The sequence below is a fragment of the Mauremys reevesii genome, linkage group 17 (genome assembly GCF_016161935.1).
Source record: "Mauremys reevesii isolate NIE-2019 linkage group 17, ASM1616193v1, whole genome shotgun sequence".
In the NCBI taxonomy this organism is placed as follows: domain Eukaryota; kingdom Metazoa; phylum Chordata; order Testudines; family Geoemydidae; genus Mauremys; species Mauremys reevesii.
Window position 1 is genome coordinate 18,177,924 of NC_052639.1, and position 24,326 is coordinate 18,202,249.

Here is a 24,326-nt window from a genome sequence, read left to right on the forward strand (position 1 = left end):
CACTGCTTGTTGGCTGTACCTTGAACTCACCCACCATATACCCGCATTGGGGACATGACAGACTGTGTATATGTATGTGCCGTCCAATACCCAAACGCTAATATCCCCCTACAGCCTGTATCCTACCCCCAATGACACAATAACTGACTCTTCAAACATTTTGTATCGTTTATTTTTAAATATGCTCTAATAAACTTTAAATTTGCTTCTTGACTTTTTGAGCTCAGAGGGGTGAGTAGTCTCTTGGTCTCTTCAAGGCTGTGATCAAATGTCTTGATGTTTTGGTCTTTTGGCCTCGAGATGAAAACCTTATCTGTGTCTGGGGAACCTTGAGGTAAAAAATATTATCTAAGTTATATCTGTTCTTATCAGTTTAATATCTGATAGGTCCTTTGTTGGAGGACTGTATGTTAAATTTATTTTTGAAACAAGGGGATGGAATAGGAGCTTGCTCTGTCCACCCCATGCATTGACCTGGTATTGCAGTGTCTCCAGGACCAGTCTCTCTTCTTTTGGGGAGAATTGTCTGGTTAGAAAAGCAGAAAAGTTTCACTCTAAAGATGCTGATTTGAGAAAAAAAATTTAAAGTAGTTGAAAAATCAGGCCTCTTTAGCACTTTGGTTTCTTCATAACAACATATTGTTAAAATTTCTTGGGAGTGTTTTCTGAGTCTACAGATGTGAGTTTCTTTGTCTTGCTGGCAGGGGCGGCTCTAGAAATTACACCGCCCCAAGCAGGGCGGTGCGCCGCGCCGCCCTTCCCGTCCGTGGCCGGGGCAGAAGTGTCTGCGGCGGGTGCGCTGGTCCCGGCTCTGGTGGAGCATCCGCAGGCATGCCTGCGGAGCTCCGTCGAGCCGCGGGACCAGCGCACCCGCCGCAGGCATGCCTGTGGGAGCTCAAGTGGAGCCGCGGGAAGAGGGGACCCGCCGCAGTCTTGCCTGCGGCAGGTCTGCTCGTCCCGGGCTCCGGTGGACCTCCCGCAGGCATGACTGCGGAAGGTCCGCCGGAGCCAAATACCGCCCTGCCCCAACAACGCCGCCCCACGCGCCTGCTTGGCGCGCTGGGGTCTGGAGCCGGCCCTGCTTGCTGGAGGATTGTTTTAAAAGCTGAGATTCTTCTGTTTGCTGTGAGTCTTTTCAACAATATGAGGGATGAATGCTTTCCAGACTGAGGGTCTGTTTGGGAGATGGTTGGTTGGGGGCGGGGGGGGGTTCTGTGTGTGTGTGGGGGACACACACAGATTGGCAATATTCGAGGTCACATGTATATCAATAACTGGATGAGTTACACAGACTTCTCCCCACCCAGCCTATGTTCCATGTATCTTGACTGGGCCTGTCGCCCACCATCCCAGAGCAGAAGCCTGAAGCCTGAGCCCCACCGCACGTGGGGAGGTGGGGAACTCCCACTGGTTGCCTGCTCCTGCAGTGTTTATGACTCCGGAAGGGGGTAGGGACCAGCCCCTGCAGGCAGCCCGGGGGAAAGAGCCGCTGCTTTGCTGCCCCTGACTCCCCCTCAATTACAGCCCAGGAGCCTGTGGCCACAATAAAAGCCCCTGGTGGCCACACTTGAGAAATGCTGGAGCCTCACAGTAAACAAATCCCAGCAGGTTAGTCACTCCCTGTCCCCCACCCTGGGAATTTCCTGCCCTCTCCCACCCAGACCAACCTTCCTGGAAGTTCCCACCCCCTATGTATTTACTGCCCTTTCTCCCCGCCAAGGGAACCGCCAGCAACTCCTGATCATCCCTCCTCAACTGGCTCCACCGCAGCCATTTCCCTTCCCCGGCCCCTGGGAGGACGGAATGAGCTGGAGCAAAACATGGATGTTGCACTGCAGCCTGTTAGGGCAAAAAAGGCAACTGGGGACATGTCAGAACAGGAAATAATTTCACAGCACAATTCCCCCCAGGCTCTTTCCCTGCACACGGATATTCCAGCTTGTCCTGCATGTGACAGAAACATTCAAATCTAGGGCTGTCAATTAATTGCCGTTAACTTACGCTATTAACTTTAAAAAAATCATGATTAATCTGTTTTAATCGCACCGTTAAACAATAGAATACCAATTTAAAATTACGGGATTATATTTTGTTTTTCTACATTTTCAATATATTGATTTCAATTACAACACAGAATACGACGTGTGCAGTGCTCACTATATATAGTTTTATTACAAATATTTACACTGTGAAATATAAAGTGCTTTAGGGCAATCTCTGTATCATTAAAGTGCAACTCGCATATGTAGCTACTGCTCCCCCCAATGTTGGGCTGTGCCCCCCTAGGGGGCTGTGAGGGGGGAGCAAGGAGCGACATCGGGGCTCCCTGCCTCCAGGTCACCTTCCCCACCACCTGGGCGGCATAAGGAGAGGACAGAGCGCAGCAGCCCAGCCCCCTCCCCCGCTCCGGGACCGCCCCTGGCCGCGAGCGGGATTCGAATCCCAACGATCGCAGCGCGCGCCCGGGGGAGCGGGGGGGGGCAGCGAAGCCTGGGGCCGAGGGAACCGGCGCCTCCCAGTCTCTGTCCCGCGCTCTCTCCGCCAATCAGGGAGCGGAGAGGGGCGCGGCGAAGTGACGAGTTACGGCCCCTCCTCCAATAGAAGGTCGCGTGTAAGAGAGAGAGAGAGAACTACGCTTCCCAGAGTGCACCGGGAGGGGGCGCGTTGCCTGAGCAACCTGCCGTCACCTCCGCTCTGAGACGAGCCAGGAACTTCAACTCCCAGCCTGCCCCGGGGCGCCTCCGTCCTCTCCAGCCCAGGTGAGGGCGGGTCCCTGGGTCAACCTGACACCTCCCCCCAGCGCAACTCCTCATCCCCGCCCCGCCCCCAGAGAGCCCCGCCCCCCGGTGCAGGGTGTGACGCTGCCCCGCGCTGCGCCGCTTCGCCCCTTCCCCCCCCGTACAAAGCGGCCGGGTGGGTCCGCCGGGCCCAGGCACCGGCCGCGTGTCACCCCCCGACGCCCGCTGCCCCCGGCCCGCCCCCTGCCACGGGGGAGCCCGGCTCCACACCCCCGCCGCAGGGACAGCGTCACCCCCGGACAGACCCGCCCCCGGCCGGAGTGAGTCCTGCTCCGCCCCCGAGCCCCGCTGGGCCCGCCCCCAAACCCCCGCCCTCCCGCTGTGCCCGCCCCCAAAGCCCCGCCCCTGCACCCCCGCTGTGCCCCGCCCCAAAGCCCTGCCCCTGCCCCGCTGTGCCCGCCCCCAAAGCCCCGCCCCCGCTGTGCCCGCCCCCCAAAGCCCCGCCCCTGCTGCCCCCGCCCCTGCCCCGGGAGCCTGGCTCCAAACACCCGCTGCAGGGACAGCGACACCCCGGACAGACCCGCCCCGGCCGGAATGAGTCCTTCCCAGCCCCAGCCCCGCTGTGCCCGCCCCCAAAGCCCCGCCCCTGCACCCCCGCTGTGCCCGCCCCCAAAGCCCCGCCCCTGCCCCCGCTGTGCCCGCCCCCAAAGCCCTGCCCCTGCCCCCGCTGTGCCCGCCCCCAAAGCCCCGCCCCTCGCTGTGCCCGCCCCAAAGCCCTGCCCCTGCACCCCCCTGCCCCCGCCCCAAAGCCCCGCCCTCGCTGTGCCCGCCCCCAAAGCCCCGCCCCTGCACCCCGCTGTGCCCGCCCCAAAGCCCCGCCCCGCTGTGCCCGCCCCAAAGCCCCGCCCCTGCACCCCCGCTGTGCCCGCCCCAAAGCCCCGCCCCGCTGTGCCCGCCCAAAGCCCCGCCCCTGCACCCCGCTGCCCCGCCCCTGCCCCGGGGAGCCCGGCTCTAAACACCCGCTGCAGGGACAGCGACACCCCGGACAGACCCGCCCCGGCCGGAATGAGTCCTTCCCAGCCCCGCTGTGCCCGCCCCAAAGCCCCGCCCGCCGCTGTGCCTGCCCCTAAAGCCCTGCTCCGCCCCTTCCCCAAAGCCTTACCCCCGCCCCATACACCCAAAGCCCTGGCCCCCCCCCCCCCCCGCCCCCGGGCCCGGCCCCCCCCCCGGGGGGGGCCCCAGCACAGTGCCGGGGCGGGTTGGGGAAATGTGCCCGCGGGCCCCGGAGAGACGTGTGTGTCCCTGCTGCCTCCTGCTGGTGGGGCTGAGCCCCACTCTGTGTGTGTGGTGGCTTTGCAGGATTTTGTATCCTGCAGCAAGTGACACACACACACACACACACACAAAGGGACTCACACAATCCCAAGAACACTCACACACAACACACCCAGAGGGACATGCTAGCCCAACCCCAAAGAGAGAAACAATCACACCCCCAGCCACACTCACAATCACTCCCCCCACACCACAATATTCACAATCGTGCTCAGAGACACAACTGCACACAGTTCACTCCCACTGCTCCAAATACAAGGACCTCCTGCCCCACACAGCATGTGCCGAGGCCTGTGGAACTCACTGCCACTGGACAGCTACCCATGAGAATGATCCTCGTGTTGGATCATCTGCTTGGCCCCCACTCCCTCTCGGTGTGCACTGTGCGGCGTGGCTGGGGATTGTGCAATGGCCCAGCACCAGGCAACGCACAACGAACACCACAGGCCCTGCCCTTCCTCACCTGAGCTGCTCTCCAGGTGCATTGGAGCCCAGCACCCCGCACCTTGGCACTCCTGCCCCATAGGGGGTGAGCTGCAGCCCCTGCCACACTCCACAGAGGGGAGAAAGGTCAGGCCAGCCAGCCATTGTAAGATGGGGAAATCACCATCGGGGTCGACGGTATGGGGGCTGTGACAAACGGAGAAACGGTTGTCGTGCCGGCAGAAGGCAGCAGAGCACACACACACACACACAATTGCAAACATACATGAACACATGCATGAATCCAGCCACACACACACAAACACCCGCACAAATCCAGCCAACACCAACACAAGCCTGGGAGCCAGGGGAGCAGAGCAGGCTGGGGCTGGGTCACACCACTTCCGCAGGAATTAGCCAGCCCCATGTCCCACGATGGCCTGGGGCCAGCCCCTTCTGCTTCCCCATGGAGGCCGGGCGCCCCAGCCTGCGCTGCTCCCCTGGCTCCCAAGCTTGGGGGAGGGGGAACTGCCCCACAGCACTCGCCGGCGGCGTGGCTGGGAGCCAGGAGTGGACCAGGCTGGGGCTGGGTCACCCACTTACCATGCAGTGAGTGCAGGGGCAGCGGCCATGTGGAAGCTCCGGGCAGCCCCCCGCAGCTGCTCCGCTCGCCAGCTCACCTCCGCTCCACTTCTCCCGCCTCCCAGGCTTGCGGTGCCAATCAGCTGTTTAGTGCGGCAAGCCTGGGAGGGGAGGAGAATTAGAGTGGGGGCAGCGTGCTCAGGGGAGAAGACGGGGCAGAAGTGAGCTGGGACAGGAGCGGTTCCCCTGCACGCCCCTCCCCGTTACTGGCTGCGGGCAGCCCTCCCCCCGCACCTCCCAGCCCCCTGCCCCAGCTCATCTCCACTCCACTGCCCCCCCTGAGTGTGCTTTTTGGTGCCCCCAACCACTTGGCACCCTGGGCGGCCGACTAGTTCGCCTAGTGGTTGCACCGGCCCTGGCCACTGCCTGTCAGCAGGATTCCCCCTCCTCCTCCTCAGGGAGACTAAATCTCTGCACCTAGACAGCCGGTCCGTCCGCTGCACCTCAATCCCCCATGCCTGAGCCTCCCTGCCAAAGCCCTGCACCTGGCTCCAGAGAATTAAGTCTCACATCTCACTGGGAACTTGACTTTTTGTGCCCAGAGAGTCTTGGTCCCCCTCAGTAGCTGACCTGAGAAACACAGTGTCTGCAAAAGCAGCAAAGAGTCGTGTGGCACCTTATAGACTAACAGACGTATTGGAGCATGAGCTGTGGGTGAATCCCCACTTCATTGGATGCATCAGTGTCTGCCTTTTCCAAAGAAGTGCCTGGAGGGCTTTTTTTCTGTGTGACCACGTGGCCTAATGGATAAGGCGCCTGACTTCGGATCAGGCGATTGAGGGTTCGAGTCCCTTCGTGGTTGTGCTTGTGCAGTTTTACCTTTGGGCTGAAAGTCCTGCTCCCTTCAGGGCTGGAACCTCTTCTTGGCCGCTCAGGCCAATGCTCTGGCTTCAGCTAGAGCCCCGGGAAGGAGTTGGGGGTTGGGTGTCACAAAGGCTGGGGCATGAGCCCCGGGTGCTTCCAGTCTCACCTTTGCCCTTCCTGACTTGCCAAAGAAAATGGGCGGCTGCCCGGGCTAGCGTGTGGAGCAGTTTCCCTCTTCCAAGTGTGTGCCTGTCCCTGTGCTGGACGGGGGTTGCTACATAGCACCTTGGGAGCCTGGGTGTTTCTCTGCTTCTCGCCAGCTGGGGAAAAGCCTCTTGGGGTAAAATCTCCTGCCCCACTGCCAAAGTGAGCACCTGGAGTGGGAACGGTAAGAGGCGCCACCAAGGGGGCTGGCCCTGCTTTCCTACCGTCTTCGATAATGGCCACAGAGCATCAGCAGCTGCCCTGCATGCTGGTCTGTGGGTGGCCTTCAGTGGGGGTTTGGCAGGGCCGGCTCCAGACCCCAGCACGCCAAGCACGTGCTTGGGGCGGCATGCCGCGGGGGGCACTCTGCCTGTCGCTGGGAGGGTGGCAGGTGGCACCGGTGGACCTTCCACAGGCGTCCCTGCGGATGCTCCTCCGGAGGCATGGGACCAACGGAACCTCCGCAGGCACGTCTGCAGGAGGTCCACCGGAGCCGCGGGACCGGCGACCGCCAGAGCGCACCCTGCGGCGTGCTGCCGTGCTTGGGGCGGCGAAATTGCTAGAGCCGCCCCTGGTATTTGGCACGGCAGGGAGCAGCCTGGCTGGGTGTTTTTGTGCCTGTCTGAAGGCCACACATAGGCATGGGCCTGCCCTCCTCTTGCCCTGCCCTCGGCTGCTCTGTGGCTTTTAAGCCTTCCCTTGGAGCCGTCAGCACCAGCTGCCTCTGCTCTAGGTGCCCAGAGGAGGAGAGGTGCTGGGCTCTGTGACGAAGTGGAGGATTTTCTTGGGGTTTTCTGTGTTTTCCAGTAGTTCACATGCACAGGGAGTGGGACTCAGTGTCCCCAGGTGTTACTGGTTTAACGAGGTGAAGGGAGAGGGAGTTTGTTGTTACAGAGGATCGGAGAGGGACTTGGGACCCCGGCTGATGGCCTGGAGGATGGAGACCCCAGCGACTGGTGACCTGGTCATCCGGAGACCCAGCTCAGGAGTCACAGCCGGTTCTGGCCAGTGGGAATAAAATGGGCTGCAGAGAGAGGACCCCGGAGAGGAGAGGAGGCCCAGGCAACCCTGTTTACCTGGAGAAAAGACAATGCACATAGGTGGAGCTTGGGGCCGGGCAGGGGCGGCTCTACCTATTTGGCCACCCCAAGCAGTCATGCGCGGGAGGTGCCCCGGAGACCCGGGAGCAGCGGACCTCCCGCAGGCATGACTGCGGAGGGTCCGCTGGTCGCGCGGCTCGGCTGGACCTCCCGCAGCTGCGGACGGTTCGCAGGTCCGGCGGCTCCGCTTGAGTTTCCGCAGGCATGCCTGCGGGAGGTCCAGCCGAGCCACGGGACCAGCGAACTGTCCGCAGCTGCGGGAGGTCCACTGGAGCCGCAGGACGAGCGCCCCCTCCGCAGTCATGCCTGCAGCAGGTCCGGTCGTCCTGGGGCTCCGGTGGACCTCCCGCAGGCATGACTGCGGCAGATCCGCCGGCCCAGCCTGCCGCCCCCCCGGGATAGGGCCGCCCCACGCGCGTGCTTGGCGTGCTGGGGTCTGGAGCCGGCCCTGGGGCTGGGGATATCAGAGGCCCAGCTGGGAAGCGGGGGGCTCGGGGCTGGCGAGGGGAAGCCGGCAGAGCCCACCTGGCTGCAAGGGGACTGGGATGTGCTGTTATTGTGAGAGGCCAGGCCTGAGGCCCTGAGAGTTTCCTGTGCTGTGTTCAACTCTCAATAAACCCTCCTGTTTTATGCTGGCTGAGAGTCACTCCGGTTTAGCGAACAGGGGGCATCATCCCCTTCGGGGGTGAGGAGGCCCAGGGGGTCCAGAGCGCGTGGACTCCCTGAGGGGGCCCACGGCGAGAGACAGACGTGCTAAGGCTCAGAGAGGTGCGGCTCCAGGAGGTGGGGGGCCTGACCCCGAGAGAGAGTGGACCCCCGTGAAGGGCTGTCGCACTGAAAGGGGCACCCCCCATGGACCGCACGGGGCCAAGAGTGGGCACGATCTGTGAGTCCGTGACAGGCAGTGACATCACAAAGGCCTTTTGCAGGACCTCAGGCTATTGGTCAAAGGTGGTGGGGAGGTGGTGACCTCACAGAGAGATGCTGACATCAGCCAGGCAGGACAGGGGCGAGGGGCCAGGGAAACCTCAGAGACCCTGTGGCTTTGCTTCAGCAAGTCTCCTTCTCCAGGTCTCTCTTTGAGGACTGAGAGAGTATTCGGGTTCACGGACGTGAGCGCCAGGAGGAACCTCTTTCGAGTTTTCTCCTTCCTTTAATGATTTTACTAGAGACCCGCCGTCCCTGTTTAGAAGGTAAGAGCCTCCTCGAGGGAAGGGGTGTCCTGGGGGTGTCACAGTTCGGATGCCGGTGCCTCCCCAATGTATGGAAGTTCCCACCACCTGCTCTGTGTTCGCAGGGCGGGAGAGAGCAGCATCCACGGCAGTGATTTGCTCCTGGCTGCCGGAGCAGAGCAGCAGGCTCAGCTGTCAGAACTTCCTGGAGCGATGAAAGGGGAGGGCCCCATGGCTCTGTAGCAGGAATGCAGGGCAGGCGAGTTCACAGAGGGCATTGTGGGATACTGGCACAGGCCAGTTATGGTGATATAATGAACAGCAGCATCTACACTGACACTCTGTCACTTCAAGTTTGCTGGAAAAAGCTCTAGACCTCTCATCGAAGTGGTTTTATTTTGTCAGCAAAACAGGGCAGTTTTGTCACCAGACGTGGCATTGCAGTGTGTGCACCAGCCACAAGCTGCCGACCGAGGGAGCGTTGTGTGTTTTTCACACACCTGAGCAATATAATTGGGCTCAAATAACTGTGTAGTGCAGACCTGGCCAGAGAGTCTCTCTCTCTCTCTCTCTCTCTCTCTCTCTCTCACACACACACACACACACACACACACACACACACACACACACACACACACACACACACACACACACACACACACACACACACACACACACACACACACACACACACACACACACACACACACACCCTGCGGCTCTGCTTCGTGGGGCCCAGGGGGGGATGGCAGGGAGTCAGGTGTGAGCAGACACTTTACTTTAGTCACAGGCAGGCACCATGGCTTAGCTGGTTAAAGTACCTGTTTTGTAAACAGGAGATGCTGGGTTCAACTCCTAGTGGTGCCTTGTTGAGATGCTTTTAGAGCACCTGGTATTGGCTACTGTCAGAAGACAAAATACAGAGCTAGGTGGACCTTTGGTCTAGCCCAGTGTGGTTTTTCTTATGGTTTAAATTACACTCACTGGCACTGATAATAGAGTTACTCAAAGTTTGGGAGTTAAGAGCTGATAGGTCAGTGGTCCAAGCCCCTCGTGGATGATCCTCCTCTGGGACAGGGGCAGGTCTGGGCTCTTGCACCAAATGCTCATTGTGGCTGCCAGAATCTGTGGGCAGCTCATTTAGTTTGCACCGAGGGTTGAGTCCTTGATTCACACAACAAGGATAACAACCCTTTGTTTCTCCTGCCCCTGTAACATGGAGACTGGGAATCCAACACCAGCCACCAGTGATCATTTCGGCAAGCAACCCAACCTATTTCCAACATACTGTGAAATCCACATGCAGACTCGTACACGAAACCTTGCAAGAAAATCTTCCTGAGGGGGTCTGAAGCACCTGCTGCTGGAGGGAAGGAGGGAGCTGTGGGTTGGGATTGAGGAGCAGCGTGAGGAGGGGGGCCTGTGGGTTGGGATTGAGGGGCACTGGGAATAGAGGGGACATGGGTTCGGGCTGAAGAGCGTCCTCATTTGGGGATCCAGCAGGACAGGGGAAGGCAGCAGGTGATTCTAATTCCTTAGGGATATTCTGTGTGTTTGCGTGTGCAGGGAAGGAACATGCTCTATGCCCAGAGGCCTTTATTCCTCCAGGCTGCAAGGTCAGAGGGGCTGTCAGGAAGTTGCCCCTTCAATCCCCCCCACACAAAGGCCCTTCTTAGGATTTGCAAAATCCTGAAGAGAAAGAGTAACACCCGAAGAAGATTCCAGAAAATCAGATTTTTACAAAAATAGTGAGAAGTTTATTACCTGACCAGGGACTTGAACCCTGGACCCTCAGATTAAAAGTCTGATGCTCTACCAACTGAGCTAGCCAGGCTCACATAAAAAAACTTCAAGTTGGTGCAGAGGTGAAGCTAGTCAAGAAAAAATGAGTGGGAAACAATAGGGGAAACCTGCTGCTCTCTCTTCCCAGCCCTGGCCTGGCTGGGTATTAGTGCTGGTTAAAAAGACGGGAAAGTGTCGGTATCTACCAGCCATTCATAGCTGTACAAGACTCAGGCACAATACAGAGGTGCCCATCTGCAAGTGCCGAATGGTTGGATTGGCTAATGCAGCCTGTAGACGTCCAGGGCACGCTGGGATATACAGCCAAGTGTCCATCACCATCATCATTTCAAAGGGATAATGATAATGGTAGCAAGGTTCACAACTGACTCAGCAGTTGCATACAAAGGTGCACGTTTGGCAGTTACGTTGGCTCAGGTTGGCCACCCTGGTCTAGATGTAGAAGTTACAACATTTAAACTGGAAAGAGGGGCCAATTTCCCCATCATTTCCCACCTTTACATCCAAACACGATGAAGGTAGCAGATAGAGCCAGAGCAGGTTGTCTATGGGACCAAGTATATGCAGAGTCTCCTCGACAGAGGTTTGTTCAACCTGTTCTTAAAAACCTCTGAGGAGAGAGACACCACAGACGCCTTTGGGAGCCTATTCCAGAGCTTAACTGCACTCAGAGTCTGACATTGGTGAAGTAGGAGGCTGAGGCCTGGTCTACACTAGGCGTTTAAATCGGTTTTAGGAGCGTAAAACCAATTTAACGCCACAACCGTCCACACTAGGAGGCACCTTATATCGATTTTAATGGCTCTTTAAATCGGTTTCTGTACTCCTGCCCGACGAGAGGAGTAGCGCTAATATCGGTATTAACATATCGGAATAGGGTTAGTGTGGCCGCAATCGACGGTATTGGCCTCCGGGCGGTATCCCACAGTGCACCACTGACCGCTCTGGACAGCATTCTCAACTCGGATGCACTGGCCAGGTATACAGGAAAAGCCCCGCGAACTTTTGAAATTCATTTCCTGCTTCCCCAGCGTGGAGAGCTCATCAGCACAGTTAACAATGCAGTCTCCTGAGAATCGAAAAAGAGCCCCAGCATGGACCGCTCGGGAGGTACTGGATCTGATCGCTATATGGGGAGAGGATTCAGTGCTAACAGAACTGCGTTCCAAAAGACGAAATGAAAAAGTATTTGAAAGAATTTCTAAGGCTATGACGGATAAAGGCCACAGCAGGGACTCAGTGCAGTGCAGAGTGAAAGTTAAGGAGCTCAGACAAGCCTACCAGAAAACCAAAATAGCAAACGGAAGGTCCGGGCAGGTCGATAAACATGCCGCTTCTATGCTGAGCTGCATGCAATTTTAGGGGGCTGCGCCACAAGTACCCCACCCCTGACCGTGGATTCCGAGGTGGGGGTTGTAATCTCTGCCATGTCTGAGGATTATGCAGACGGGGAAGATGAAGAGGAAGAAGAAGAGGAAGACCTAGCCGAGAGCACACAGCACTCCGTGACCCCAGCAGCCAGGAGCTTTTATCACCCTGACGGAATTACCCTGCTCCCAGCCCTCACAAGCAACTATTCCAGAGAATGACGCCATGGAAGGGAGCTCTGGTGAGTGTACTTTGCAAATAGCAAACAGTGTTTTTAAGCAAGCCTTTTTAATGATTGATTTGCCCTGAGGACTTGGGATGCATTCGCAGACAGTATAGTTACTTAGAAAAGTTTGTTAACATGTCCGGGATTGAGAGGAAATCCTCCAGGGACATCTCGATGAAGCGCTCCTGTAGGTACTCCAGAAGCCTTTGCAGAAGGTTTCTGGGCAAGGCATCCTTGTTCCGCCCACCATGGTAGGACACTTTACCATGCCATGCATGTAGCAAGTAATCAGGGATCATTGCGTGGCAAAGCATCGCAGTGTATGGTCCCGGGGACTGCTGGCATTCAAGAAGCATCCGCTCTTTATCTTGTTCTGTTATCCTCAGCAAAGTGATATCGTTCAGGATAACCTGGTTAAAAATCAGGAATTTAAGTAAGGGGGGTGGCCATTTCTCTACTGGGTTCGTGGAATGCAGCAGCTTAAAAAAAACACTTTCCTGCACGTAGCGAAGCGGGGGGAGGGGAGGAGTGAAATGCCAATGATCTTTTCTGTTTGGTCACCAGCGAGGCGATCTTCCCCAAGCTACCGGACAAGCAGTGGGTGGGGGGGAGGGGGAAGGTTGTTGATTAGCAGGGAGCTAGCGTGGTATTAGCCATGCGTTGGGGGGGAGGGGTAAATCACTGAGACAGTGGCTTACCATGGCCGCATGCAAGCTGAATTCTGATGCCTGGACCTGATGTGTCTGTGAGATCTGTAACCCCAGAGCTGCAAGCAGTCACTATTAAGATGAAAATGCGACCTTGTAGGGAAATCACATGTGCTAGGTGAATAGTGATGTTCACTGTGAAACAGTATAACCATTGTTCTGTAAAATGTATCTTTCTAAATATTTATCTCCCTCATGCAGCTGCAAATTTTTCAACCATCCCTCCTCCATCCCAAAGGCTAGCACAGATAAGGCGGAGGAAAAAGAAGACGCGAGATGAGATGTTCTCGGATATTATGGAAGTTACACGCAATGAAAGAGCTCATCTGAATGAGTGGAAGGACGTGGTTTCAAATTACAGGAAAGAGGCCAGTGAACGTGAGGACAGGAGGGACAACCGAGATGAGAGGTGGCGGCAGGAAGACCGGCAGGAAAATCAGCGGTTGCGGCAGGAAGATCCGCGGTGGCGGGATGCAACTCTGGGGCTGCTGCGTGATCAAACTGACATGCTCCGGCGTCTTGTGGAGCTTCAGGAACGGCTGCAGGATCACAGAGTGCCGCTGCAGCCCCTGTATAACCACCCTCAACCCTCACCATGTTCCTTAGCCTCCTCACCCAGACGTGTAAGAACGCGTGGGGGGAGGCTCCGTGCACCTGCCCACTCCACCCCCGTGGACAGCCCAACCAGAAGGATGTCGTTACTCTGAATTTTTTTTTAATGGCCTTCTCCATCCCTCCTTTCCTCCTCCCAAAGCACACCCTTACTTCTCTCCCTCTTTTTATAATGAATTAATAAAGAATTCATGCTTTTTAAATGAGAGTGACTTTATTTGCATAAGTAAGCTGTACTCGAAGGGGAGGGGGAGTTGCTTACAGGGACTGAGTCAATCAAGGGGGTTGGGTGTTCATCAACAAACACAGCAGTCACACTGTACCCTGGCCATTGATGAAGCTCATTTTCAAAGCTTCTCTGATGCGCACCGCTTCCTGGTGTGCTCTTCTAATCTCCCTGGTGTCTGGCTGCGCGTAATCAGCGGCCAGGTGATTTGCCTCAGCCTCCCACCCCGCCATAAAGGTCTCCCCCCTTACTCTCACAGAGATTGTGGAGAATACAGCAAGCAGCAATAACATAGGGGACATTGGTTTGGCTGAGGTCTGAGCGAGTCAGTAATGTGCGCCAGCGAGCCTTTAAACGGCCAAATGCACATTCCACCACCATTCTGCACTTGCTCAGCCTGTAATTGAACAGATCCTGACCACTGTCCAGGCTGCCTGTGTATGGCTTCATGAGCCATGGCATCAAGGGGTAGGCTGGGTCCCCCAGGATAACGACAGGCATTTCAACATCCCCAACTGTTATTTTCTGGTCTGGGAAGTAATTCCCTTGCTGCAGCCGTTTAAACAGAGTAGTGCTTCTGAATACGCGAGCGTCATGAACCCTCCCTGGCCATCCCACGTGGATGTTTGTGAAACGTCCCTTGTGATCCACCAGTGCTTGCAGCACCATTGAAAAGTACCTTCCGGTTTACGTACTGGGTACCCTGGTGCTGCGGTGCCAAGATAGGGATATGGGTTCCATCTATCGCCCCCCCACAGTTAGGGAATCCCATTGCAGCAAAGCCATCCACTATGGCCTGCACGTTTCCCAGAGTCACAACCTTTCGTAGCAGCAGCTTAGTGATTGCTTTGGCTACTTGCATCACAGCAGCCCCCACAGTAGATTTTCCAACTCCAAATTGATTCCCGACTGACCGGTAGCTGTCTGGCGTTGCAAGCTTCCACAGGGCTATCGCCACTCGCTTCTCTACTGTGAGGGCTGCTCTCATCTTGGTATTATGGCGTTTCAGGGCAGGGGCAAGCAAGTCACAAAGTTCCATGAAAGTGCCCTTACGCATGCGAAAGTTTCGCAGCCACTGGGAATCGTCCCACACCTGCAACACAATGCGGTCCCACCAGTCAGTGCTTGTTTCCGGCCCAAAATCGGCGTTCAATGGATAGAATCTGCCCCATTACCATCAGGATCTCCAAAGCGCCGGGCCCGCGGTTTGAGAGAATTCTGTGTCTACGCCTCATCACTGTCATCGCCAGCTGCCGATCCGCCTCTTACTCGCCTCGGTTCGAAGGTCCTGGTTCAGCATATACTGCACGAGAGTGCGCGAGGTGTTTAAAACATTCACGATTGCGGTATGGAGCTGAGCAGGGTCCATGCTTGCTGTGCTATGGCGTCTGCACAGTTCACCAAGCAAAAAAGGCGCGAAACGGTTGTCTGCCGCTTTCAGGGAGGAAGGGAGGGAGGGGTGAGGCTGTACCCAGAACCACCCGCGAAAATGATTTTTGCCCCATCAGGCACTGGGATCTCAACCCGGAAATGCCAAGGGGCGGGGGAGGCTGCAGGAACTATGGGATAGCTACGGGATAGCTACCCACAGTGCAACGCTCCAGAAATCGACGCTAGCCTCGGACCATGGACGCACAACACCGATTTAATGTGTTTAGTGTGGCCGCGCGCACTCGATTTTATAAAATCTGTTTTACAAAACCGGTTTATGCAAATTCGGAATAGTCCCGTAGTGTAGACGTACCTCAGAGTTAGAAAGCTGTTCCCAGCATCTAACGTAAATCTCCCTGGCTGCAGATTAAGCCCATTACTTCTTGTCCTACCGTCAGTGGACATGGAGACCAATTGATCATCATCCTATTTATAAAGACCAAACTTTTCTCTCTGCAGTCATCTGTTAAATGGTTATTATCCCCTCTTCTTGCCTGGGGTAGAATGGAAGAGGAGGAAATTCTATTTGTTCTCTCTTCATGTTTTACTGAAGCTCAGAGAGGAAGGAACCTGATCTGCCTTAGATTGTAGAGCGGACAGAGAATTTATTTCATTTTGGGCTGTGACTATAAGCATAAGAGTGACACCTAAGAGCTGTTGCTGCTGCCCAATATGGGGCTTAAACTCATGCTGGCAGGATTAAGAGTCTCATGCTCTATCAACTGGGCTGGCCGGATTTGAAGTCAGTCAAGTGCCCAGTCGCAGTGTAGAAGGAGCCCTGAGGGCATTTATTTGCGGAGCTGAGGTTCCCTGTCTGACATTTGCCTTCTTTCCTGGTTCATTATGGCTCCAGCGAGCAAACCGGAGCTGTCACAAGGCTGGTTAGATGCTGCTCTCTAGCCCAGAGAGCTGGGGTTGATTTAACATGCTGTCACCATCAGCTGGTCAGAGTAACCAGCGGGGAGGGTGGCATTTAGGATTCTCCCACCAGTGGGAGGTGCTGTTGGACTCATCTAGTGGGGGAGAGTCTGAAAAAGCTTCTCAGCTCCCAGAGAGGGGGTAGACAAGCCAGTTCCCCACACACACATTTTCACAGGGAATCAGGTCCCCTGAGGAAAAACTCAAAAGAAGCCTGACCCAGGAGTGTCAGAGAAGGGAATCACTGTTTGCCTTAAGAGGTAGGTGAGGGAAACCTGCAGGTCCTTAGATCCCTCCAGCGCCTGATAGAACCATTTGTGGGGAAGATCTGGGGAAGCCGAGGAGGACAAGGAGACGGGAAAAGGGCTTGCAGCTGTTGTGCAATCACCATGCTCCCAGCAGAAGGGTCCAGGGGTCTCAGCACTCAGAACTCACAAGATGGCAAAGCTCAGAGGCCCGTTACATGGAATCAGAATGTGATCAGCTCACACCCAGGGGGAGCAACACCCCTCCCTTGGTCTCTATGCCAGAGCTCCTATCAAATCAGTGTCCTTCCTGCAAGAGCGGGCTGCTGAGAGGGTTGTGATGGGGTAAATGAAGACAGAGGAGGATTGTTCCTCATGGGTTTTTTTGTGTGTCTCTGTGATCCTGCTGGAGGAAGCATGATTTGAGTTTGTTTCAGTGGCTTGGGTTGGGCTCAGGTTGTGACCCTGAGTACAGGGATTCCTGCACTTTCTGCTCCCAGCCCTCAGGGAATGGACAATGGAGCAGTTTCAGAAAGTGGATAGAAAGTAGCCTAAGAAAGTGTAGCATAAGAGAGAAAAAAAAAAACATCAGCTCCCTGCTTGTATAGTGGTTAGGATTTTGCACAATAACTTCCAACGCCTGCGTTAAATTACCAGTCAGGGAAAAGTGACTTTAAACCAGAAATGCTTCAGTTATTCTTCACTTGCAATGTAAACGAATCCATGGTATTTTCCTGATGCCCCCATCTTCCCACTGTCTCCATGGCAGGGCTGACTTCAGGCACCACAGCAGCAAGCAGGTGCCTGGGGCGACCAAAGGAAAGGGGAGGCTTCAGCAGCAGTTTGGCCCTCTTGGAGGGAAGGACTTGCTGCTGATTGCAGCTTTTTTTTTTTCCCCTCTGCTTGGGGCGGCAAAAACGCTGGATCTGGCCCTGCTCCAGGGAAGACAATTTGTTAAATCCCAGATGCGTGCAGTTCTATCAGGTCTCAGCCTGAGTCCTTAGGTCTTAATCCTGAGGATATTGTCCCACCATGGGGCCATTTCCCGCCTCTCTTTCCTAGGGAAGCACAATTTTCCTTGCACAGACACAGGAACAGCAAGATCTTTCTCTGTCCCTTGTGCAAAGCAGGGGGCCAAATTCCATGGAAACAATGGACAAGCAGGGGGCCCTGGGCACATCCAGCCCTGGCTGTGAGATGTTCCCTCCCCTCTTTCTTTATGCCCCTGTTGTTATTTCATGGATTGTCTGGGATGGGGGAAAAGCTGAGTTCACTCCAGGTGGAGGGGAAAAAGGACCCTGAAAATCTCAGGACCCAACCCCTGCTACCAGGATCACCGAGGTGCTGGGGATTTGAGTAGGAAAGGGACTGTGTGAATTGTCAAGGTGGGGAATGAATAACAATCTACCACAAGATCCACCTCATTAACCACTGACACAGGCTAATCCTGCTGTCGATAGAAGGGAAACTGGGAATGATTCTTTGCTGTTCAGCCATGGAAACAGTGACCCAATTGCACCACAGTGAATGTGCTGGGGAAAGCTGGACTTCACAGGCAGGTGGAAACATCTGGAGCTCCCCACCCCGCTTCTGCCGCCAGGGTAGGTGTTGAGCTGCTCACAGCGTCCCCCACCATGACCTTGCAGCACGGGGTGGCAGCACCCCCCACCCAATGCAGGGGAGAGGGCTGAGCGTATCTCTGCACCCTGAGTCCAGGGCACAAACTCTCTGCCCCACACATAGAATCTGGCCCTGCTGCAAAGTGACCCCTATGAACAATTAACCTCCAGGAGAGCAGGATTGGCCCTCAGAGAGGGGAATGGGCTTCTCATGAGGCTTATAGGTCACTGGATGCAGTGGAAACAGGAGGGCTCTGAGTGTAACCCATAGCCCACCTAAACCATCTGGGGATGTAGCTCAGTGGTAGAGCACATGCTTTGCATGTATGAGGCCCTGGGTTCAATCCCCAGCATCTCCAAGTTCATTTTTTCACCCTGGTGCTTTGCTCATGCCCAGAGGGGATGTGGCCCAGCAGTCTCCCTGCACCAGTTTCAATCCTGCTCAGTAAGGGGCAAGTGCCAATTGCATGGAAGGTCTGGGGGGTGGTTTCTGCTCCTAAGTCACCTTGGTACATTTAAGATTCCCACCTGCTGTGCTGCTTGGGACAAGGGTAGATGAGAAGGGCGAATCCTCCAGCACTGGAGGGAAAGGTCCCATCTGCACAGACTGAGAGGCAAGGAAACACAGGGGCAGTCAGTGCTCAGAGAGGAGAGAGGTCAGTGATTTACACCCACCAGGGGACACTGTCTTTTTGAGGCGAGTGCAGTTTGCTTGGGATGATGCTGATGATGGATAGAAAAAAGGCTGGAGTCAATGACTGATGAGACCACAGAAGGGGAAGGGGAATGGCAGCCCCACAGAAGGTCCTGGGTGCTCAGATGCCCCAGTTATTGCACCCTGGCCTGTCACAGAGAGAGAAAAGACCCAGCGGGACCCAGCCCCCCTACAGTGATCCCATGGACAAGAACCTGGCTGGGAGTGGGGTGAAGTTCCTCTGGCAAAGGGGAGCTGAAATCCCTCAGTGTCCTGGAATTTAAGCAATGGAAGCTTCAAACCCTGCAGGGGTGTGGGCTGAGGTGCATCAGCAGATGGTTGGGCTGGACGGGGGCAGCAGGTTTGTATAATTTTTGGTGGTGCCCAGAATGGGACTGTCCTGCCCCACCCCCCACACACACGTGCCTAAGGCTCGGGGAGGGAGTTTGGGGGTGGGAGGGAGAGGGGCTGGGCTCTGGGGGAGTTTGGGTGCAGGGTCTGGGCTCTGTCAGGGGGGTGTGCGGCAGGAGGGTGTGCAGGGGGCCAGCGCGGGGAGGGAGTTTGGGTGCAGGTGTGGGGTCTGGGTTGGGGTTGGGGTGCAGGAGAGGGTGAGGGGTGCAGCATTTACCTCGGCATCTCCCAAAAGCAACCTGCACCTCCTCTGGCAGCAGCCCCTGCCGGAGGGCCAGGGGTGTCTCTGTGCATGGCTGCCCGCAGACTTCACCCCGCAGCTCCCATTGCCACAGCTGGCAGAGTTGGCACTCAGGGCGGGCAGCGTACGGAGACCTCCCCACACCAGGACGTGCCACCCCCTCCCGGGAGTGGTGAGCCACATGGAGTGAGGGCGGGCAAGAAACCGCCTTAGTCCCCTTGTGCTGCTGGCGGTGGTGGCGGGGGTCCCTGGGCCCTTTTAAATTGCCCAGGGGTGGCAGGCAGCACTGAGGGGGACACTCCCAAGGGCCTAACGTTGCTTTGCACAATGATAAATCTTGGAACAGGACAGAAATGAAATGGCAGCAGAACCTAAGGAATTAAAAGCCTCCGGATTCTTGTGTGTGCACTGACTCCGACCGGAAACTGTAATTTGACTCGCTTTGTGTCTGCGGCTGGTAAAATATCAAGGCAAAATCATTCCAGTGATCGTGACCCTGGGATTGAGGAGGCTTTGGTGTTATTAAAATGTAACTAGAATGTTACACTTGTGTTTTTAAAGGTGGCTTCCCCAAGCAATCCCAAGTTGTTCTTCCCACAGCTGGCTGATGGGGGCAGCAGGGGATCTCCCAATCTGGGGAATCTCTGGGCCCCACTGTTAATTCTCCATCCTTTCTCCCCCTAACCTTGCCCACCCCTCCCCACCCCATTATCAGTGTTTTGGAGCAACCCCTCCCTCCTCCTCCCTTTATGGGATACAGACTCTGTGACAGAGACTGACTGGGGCTCCTCTGCATGGCCCCAATGGGGAAGGAAAGAGACTGGAGGGAGGGGGAGAAGACGAGCAGAAGGAGTCAAATGGGGCTAAACCAAAACAGAGGAGATTTTCTTTCTGTCAAAATGTCCTGGAGTCTCATGGCTGAAAAGCCGCATCTTGAGTTAGGTTTGATGCATCAACCTTTCAATTACCAGGCAAAGGTCTGAATCACAGAGACTGATAACTGCCTGCTTCCCAGCTTTGCCTAAGAGGCACCTGCAGTGGTGCAACTGGTTAGCGCAGAGGGGGCTACTGCTGGGATTATGAATTCAAGCCTTATTTAGAGCACTGGTTTTTATTACCTGTGTAGTTTCCCAACTTGCTTTGCTTAATTTGCATGGAAAGTGCCCTACTAGGAAAAGGAGAGTAAGTTCTAAAATGTGGCAGTAGGTGCATAGCTTGGAAACATCCCCCCTGTGCTGCCATTAGTTCCAGTAGATTGTTCACTGGCAGCCTGAATTGATTTCTTTGCTGCTGTGAAAGCTGCCATGAAAAGTCTCTGGTCACCAGAGCTCCCTGCTTCTTCCAGCACATCTCTGGCTCCTTCCCTGCCCCAGTCACTGCTGTAGGAGGGTCCTATAAACACTGAGCCTAAAACTTTTCCAAGCCTTCTTAGCGCAGTTGGCAGCGTGTCAGTCTCATAATCTGAAGGTCCTGAGTTCAAGCCTCAGAAAAGGCAATGGCTCTTGCTCCCTGCTTCAGATTTTCTACAGGAAATCAGAGAAAAGAAACTAGAGGAAAGTGGTTTCTAGACACCCTCCCACCCATCTCACACACACACACACACACACACAGACTTTTCTAGGGCATTTTCTTTTCCTTCTCTATGGACCTTGTATTTTTCACAGAGCAAAATAAAACAAAACATGCAAGCCCAAGCCTAATACAGTATGAAACTCAATACAGATCAAATCTCAACCTCAGAGATCTTCCAATAAGCTTCTTTTGCAGACTAGACTTATTTTATGTCTGGGCCCAATCTTTTCACCTCGTATAGTCCGTGTTCCAGCTCAGGTGGTAGCTAGGGGATGTCTCATGACTGCAGCCATGTTTGTTCAGTTCCACCCCTTATACAGCTTTGGTACAAGGCAGGAATTCTTGTCTCTCTCTTGGGGAAGAGCCCCAGGTTTAAGATGGATTCCTGTACCAGGTGACATGGTCACATGTCCTGTGAGACCCCCAAGCCTTCATTCTTCCTGGCCTGACTCACAGATGGTGCAGGACAGAGCCATCTCCAGTCAATTGTCCTGGTTGATCGGAGCCATCAAGAGTCCAAACCACTATTAATGGCCCACACTTTGCATCATTACAACAGGACCTCAGAGTTATAGTTCATATTTCTAGTTTCAGATACAGGAATGATCGGTTCATACAAATAGGATGAACACACACAGTAGATTATAAGCTGTGTAATGATACCTTACAAGAGAACTTTTGCATGAAGAATGTTCCAGTTACATTATATTCACACTCATTAGCATATTTTCATAAAATCCTATGGAGTGCAACGTCACAGCAGGGAAAGGGTTTTACTGCAGCACCTGGGAGCAGTTGAGTTTCATGTTCAGGCTGTGGTATGAGTTCCTCCAGGTTTCTTGTAAGCAGACAGGACCTTTGCGGGTGCTCGATACAGGAATGGCCCAGACACGATAAAGTGATGGGGATTGCATTTTCCTTTTTTATTTCTGTATTTCCAATGACATTTCTGTTTGTGATTTCATTTTGCTTTGTATAACTGTGTTTTCTCCTGGATTTGATATTTAACTGAAAAAAGAATAAGACCTCAGGGCGCCGGATGGAGGAGCAGGCTGGGGCGATGACTGCTAAGAGAGTGAGAGTAGCAGGTTTTCTGTATTGTTTCCTGCCTTCATTTTCATGACTAGTTTCTCTTCTTCATGAAATTTGCTTCATTTATGTGTAAGCCTGGCTAGCTCAGCTGGCAGAGTATCAGACTTTTAATCTGAGAGTCCAGGGTTCAAGTTCCTGGTCAGGTAAAAAGGGAACAGTTCCCCACAGAAGGAAAGAAGGCATCTCTCCAAGTTGTTATTTGACATCACCTTTTCCCCCAGGACTTGTTCTTTCCTAGGAAGGGCCATGTACTGCCTGGGACTGAAGGGGCAACTTCCTCACATGCCCACTGGCCTCTCAGTCTGGTTTAAGAAAGGCCTCTGGGAGCTGCAGCAAACTGCTGCAGGCCAACTTGGTGAGTAAAGGCAGGGCTGCCCCCACAGGGTCATCCACACCAGAGCTCAGCAGAGGTCTGGGGGTTCCCTATTGGTCCCATGGTGTAAGGGCAGCACTCGGGACTTTGAATCCTGCAATCTGAGCTGAAGTCTCGGTGGGATCTGAGGACAATTCCTGTGCCACAAACCCTGCTGGGTCTTCCAAGGCCTGATCTTGCTCTCTCAAAGGCCATGAAAGCCTGTCTTTTACCCGCTAGCTGTTGTGACTTGAGCACAAGAGGGGACGTTTGATCCAGAAGCCTGGCCGTGCCTGGAGTCCTGTAGGTAGGGATGCGAGCTCCATTTCCTCTGAGTCCTGAAGCTGGGCTGCAGGCTGGCCTAGGAGGCAGCCCTATTGGTTGACCTACTGGCCCAAAGTCACTTGGGCGGTGTTGGTGTTCCCAGGGATGCTGAAGGGCCTAAGGGAGGGAGGCTCAATACTCCCCCCTATCAGTCAGGGCGGAAGAGGAGGGCAGCAAGAGTTTGCAGGTTGATGGCTGGGCCTTCTAGCGTTCGGTTGGGGACGAGGTGGGGAACGCGAACTGGGAGAAATGGTTGCTGGCCTGTGAGGAATGGCTCAGCCGGTGGCGTAAGGGGACCTTGTCATTAACCTCAGCCATGTGTTTCCCCCTGCTCCACGAATGCTGCTGAGACCGAACACGATGACCTTCCACTTCTTGTGGGGCCATAGGACGTCCCTACCTAGTCAGGAGAAGTGCGGCTTTTCTGCTGTATTAGAAATGGTGGTTGGGCCTGGTGGGCTTTGAAGCCTTGTACGGCTCTACTTTTTTGTTTTTCAATTTTCAGTGGGTGGCTGAGCTGGAGGGCAGGTCAGGCCCGAGGAGAATGACGGGACAACCATAAAGAACCCAACTGACTCTTCCGATATGGCCGTATTTTTTTTACCCCACTGGGTGCAGCACCAGGTATGGGATGGCCAATAGTGGCGGAAGGGGGGAGATTAGGAAGGCCCCTGCCCCCGTGTTCTTCTATTCCCACCTTACATCCTACAGGATTTTCAGTGGGTGGCTAGGTGGAAGGTGCTTCCAGGATGGCTTCATCCGCAACAGTGGCCACCTCACAGCAGCGGCAGCCACAGCAGCGAGCCCCCTTCGGCTCAGTCTGAACAGAGGTCAATGTACCACTGGGTGAGACAGGCCAATTTTAGGAGCTTCCTCTGAAGGTGAGCAACTGTCTCCAGAACTTACTGACAGGATCTTTAAAGCATTTGCAAATGTGCATGGCCGGCATGTGCAGAGCAAAGGCGGCCCGGGCACTGTGTCAGGCTCTGGCACCGCTCGAGACAATGGACCATCTTCAGCCACCAGGCGACCCAGGATCTAAGGCAGGAATGGGGTGAGGAAGCAAGTCAAGCTGAGCAAGGCAGGCAAAATTCATCTCGCCTTCGTGGGCGCTTGCAATGATACCTTTTTGTGTGCCAGGACTGACAAAAACATCCCAGACAGAGAAGCAGCAGGCCAAAAGCAGCAGGGGTATTCTATCTGCTATCCAAGATCCATAAACGTAGAAATCCTGGATGCCCCATCATTTCAGGCAATGGCACCCTGACAGCAGGATTGTCTGGCTGTGTAGACTCCCTTCTCAGGCCCTACGCTACCAGCACTCCCAGCTATCTTCGAGACACCACTGACTTCCTGAGGAAACTACAATCCATTGGTGATCTTCCAGAAAACACCATCCTGGCCACTATGGATGTGGAAGGCCTCTACACCAACGTTCCACACAAAGATGGACTACAAGCCGTCAGGAACAGTATCCCTGATAATGTCACGGCAAACCTGGTGGCTGAACTTTGTGACTTTGTCCTCACCCACAACTATTCCAGATTTGGGGACAATGTATACCTTCAAGTCAGCGGCACTGCTATGGGTACCCGCATGGCCCCACAGTATGCCCACATTTTTATGGCTGACTTAGAACAACGCTTCCTCAGCTTTCATCCTCTAATGCCCCTACTCTACTTGCGCTACACTGATGACATCTTCATCATCTGGACCCATGAAAAAGAAAACCTTTGAGGAATTCCACCATGATTTCAACAATTTCCATCCCACCATCAACATAAACCTGGACCACTCCACACAAGAGATCCACTTCCTGGACACTACTGTGCTAATAAGCGATGGTCACATAAACACCACCCTATACCAGAAACATATTGACTGCTATGCTTACCTACATGCCTCCAGCTTTCATCCAGACCACCACACAATCCATTGTCTACAGCCAAGCTCTAAAAATACAACTACATATGCTCCAACCTCAGAAAGAGACAAACAGCTTCAAGATCTCTATCGAGCATTCTTACAATTACATTACCCACCTGCTGAAATGAAGAAACAGATTGA

The 24,326-nt window shown here is 54.8% G+C and overlaps 4 non-coding genes and 1 pseudogene across 4 annotated transcripts; 4 read left to right on the forward strand and 1 right to left on the reverse strand.

Annotated features, from left to right (window-relative positions):
* The first annotated feature begins 304 nt into the window (after window positions 1-304).
* On the forward strand, window positions 305-511 carry LOC120385235 (annotated as a pseudogene).
* A 5,356-nt stretch (window positions 512-5,867) lies between these two features.
* Window positions 5,868-5,940, forward strand: TRNAR-UCG. The gene has a single exon. It is a non-coding gene; the product is annotated as a tRNA-Arg (tRNA).
* A 4,239-nt stretch (window positions 5,941-10,179) lies between these two features.
* On the reverse strand, window positions 10,180-10,252 carry TRNAK-UUU. The gene has a single exon. It is a non-coding gene; the product is annotated as a tRNA-Lys (tRNA).
* Window positions 10,253-17,860: 7,608 nt separating this feature from the next.
* On the forward strand, window positions 17,861-17,932 carry TRNAA-UGC. Its single transcript has one exon. It is a non-coding gene; the product is annotated as a tRNA-Ala (tRNA).
* A 2,409-nt stretch (window positions 17,933-20,341) lies between these two features.
* On the forward strand, window positions 20,342-20,414 carry TRNAM-CAU. Its single transcript has one exon. It is a non-coding gene; the product is annotated as a tRNA-Met (tRNA).
* Window positions 20,415-24,326: the final 3,912 nt, after the last annotated feature.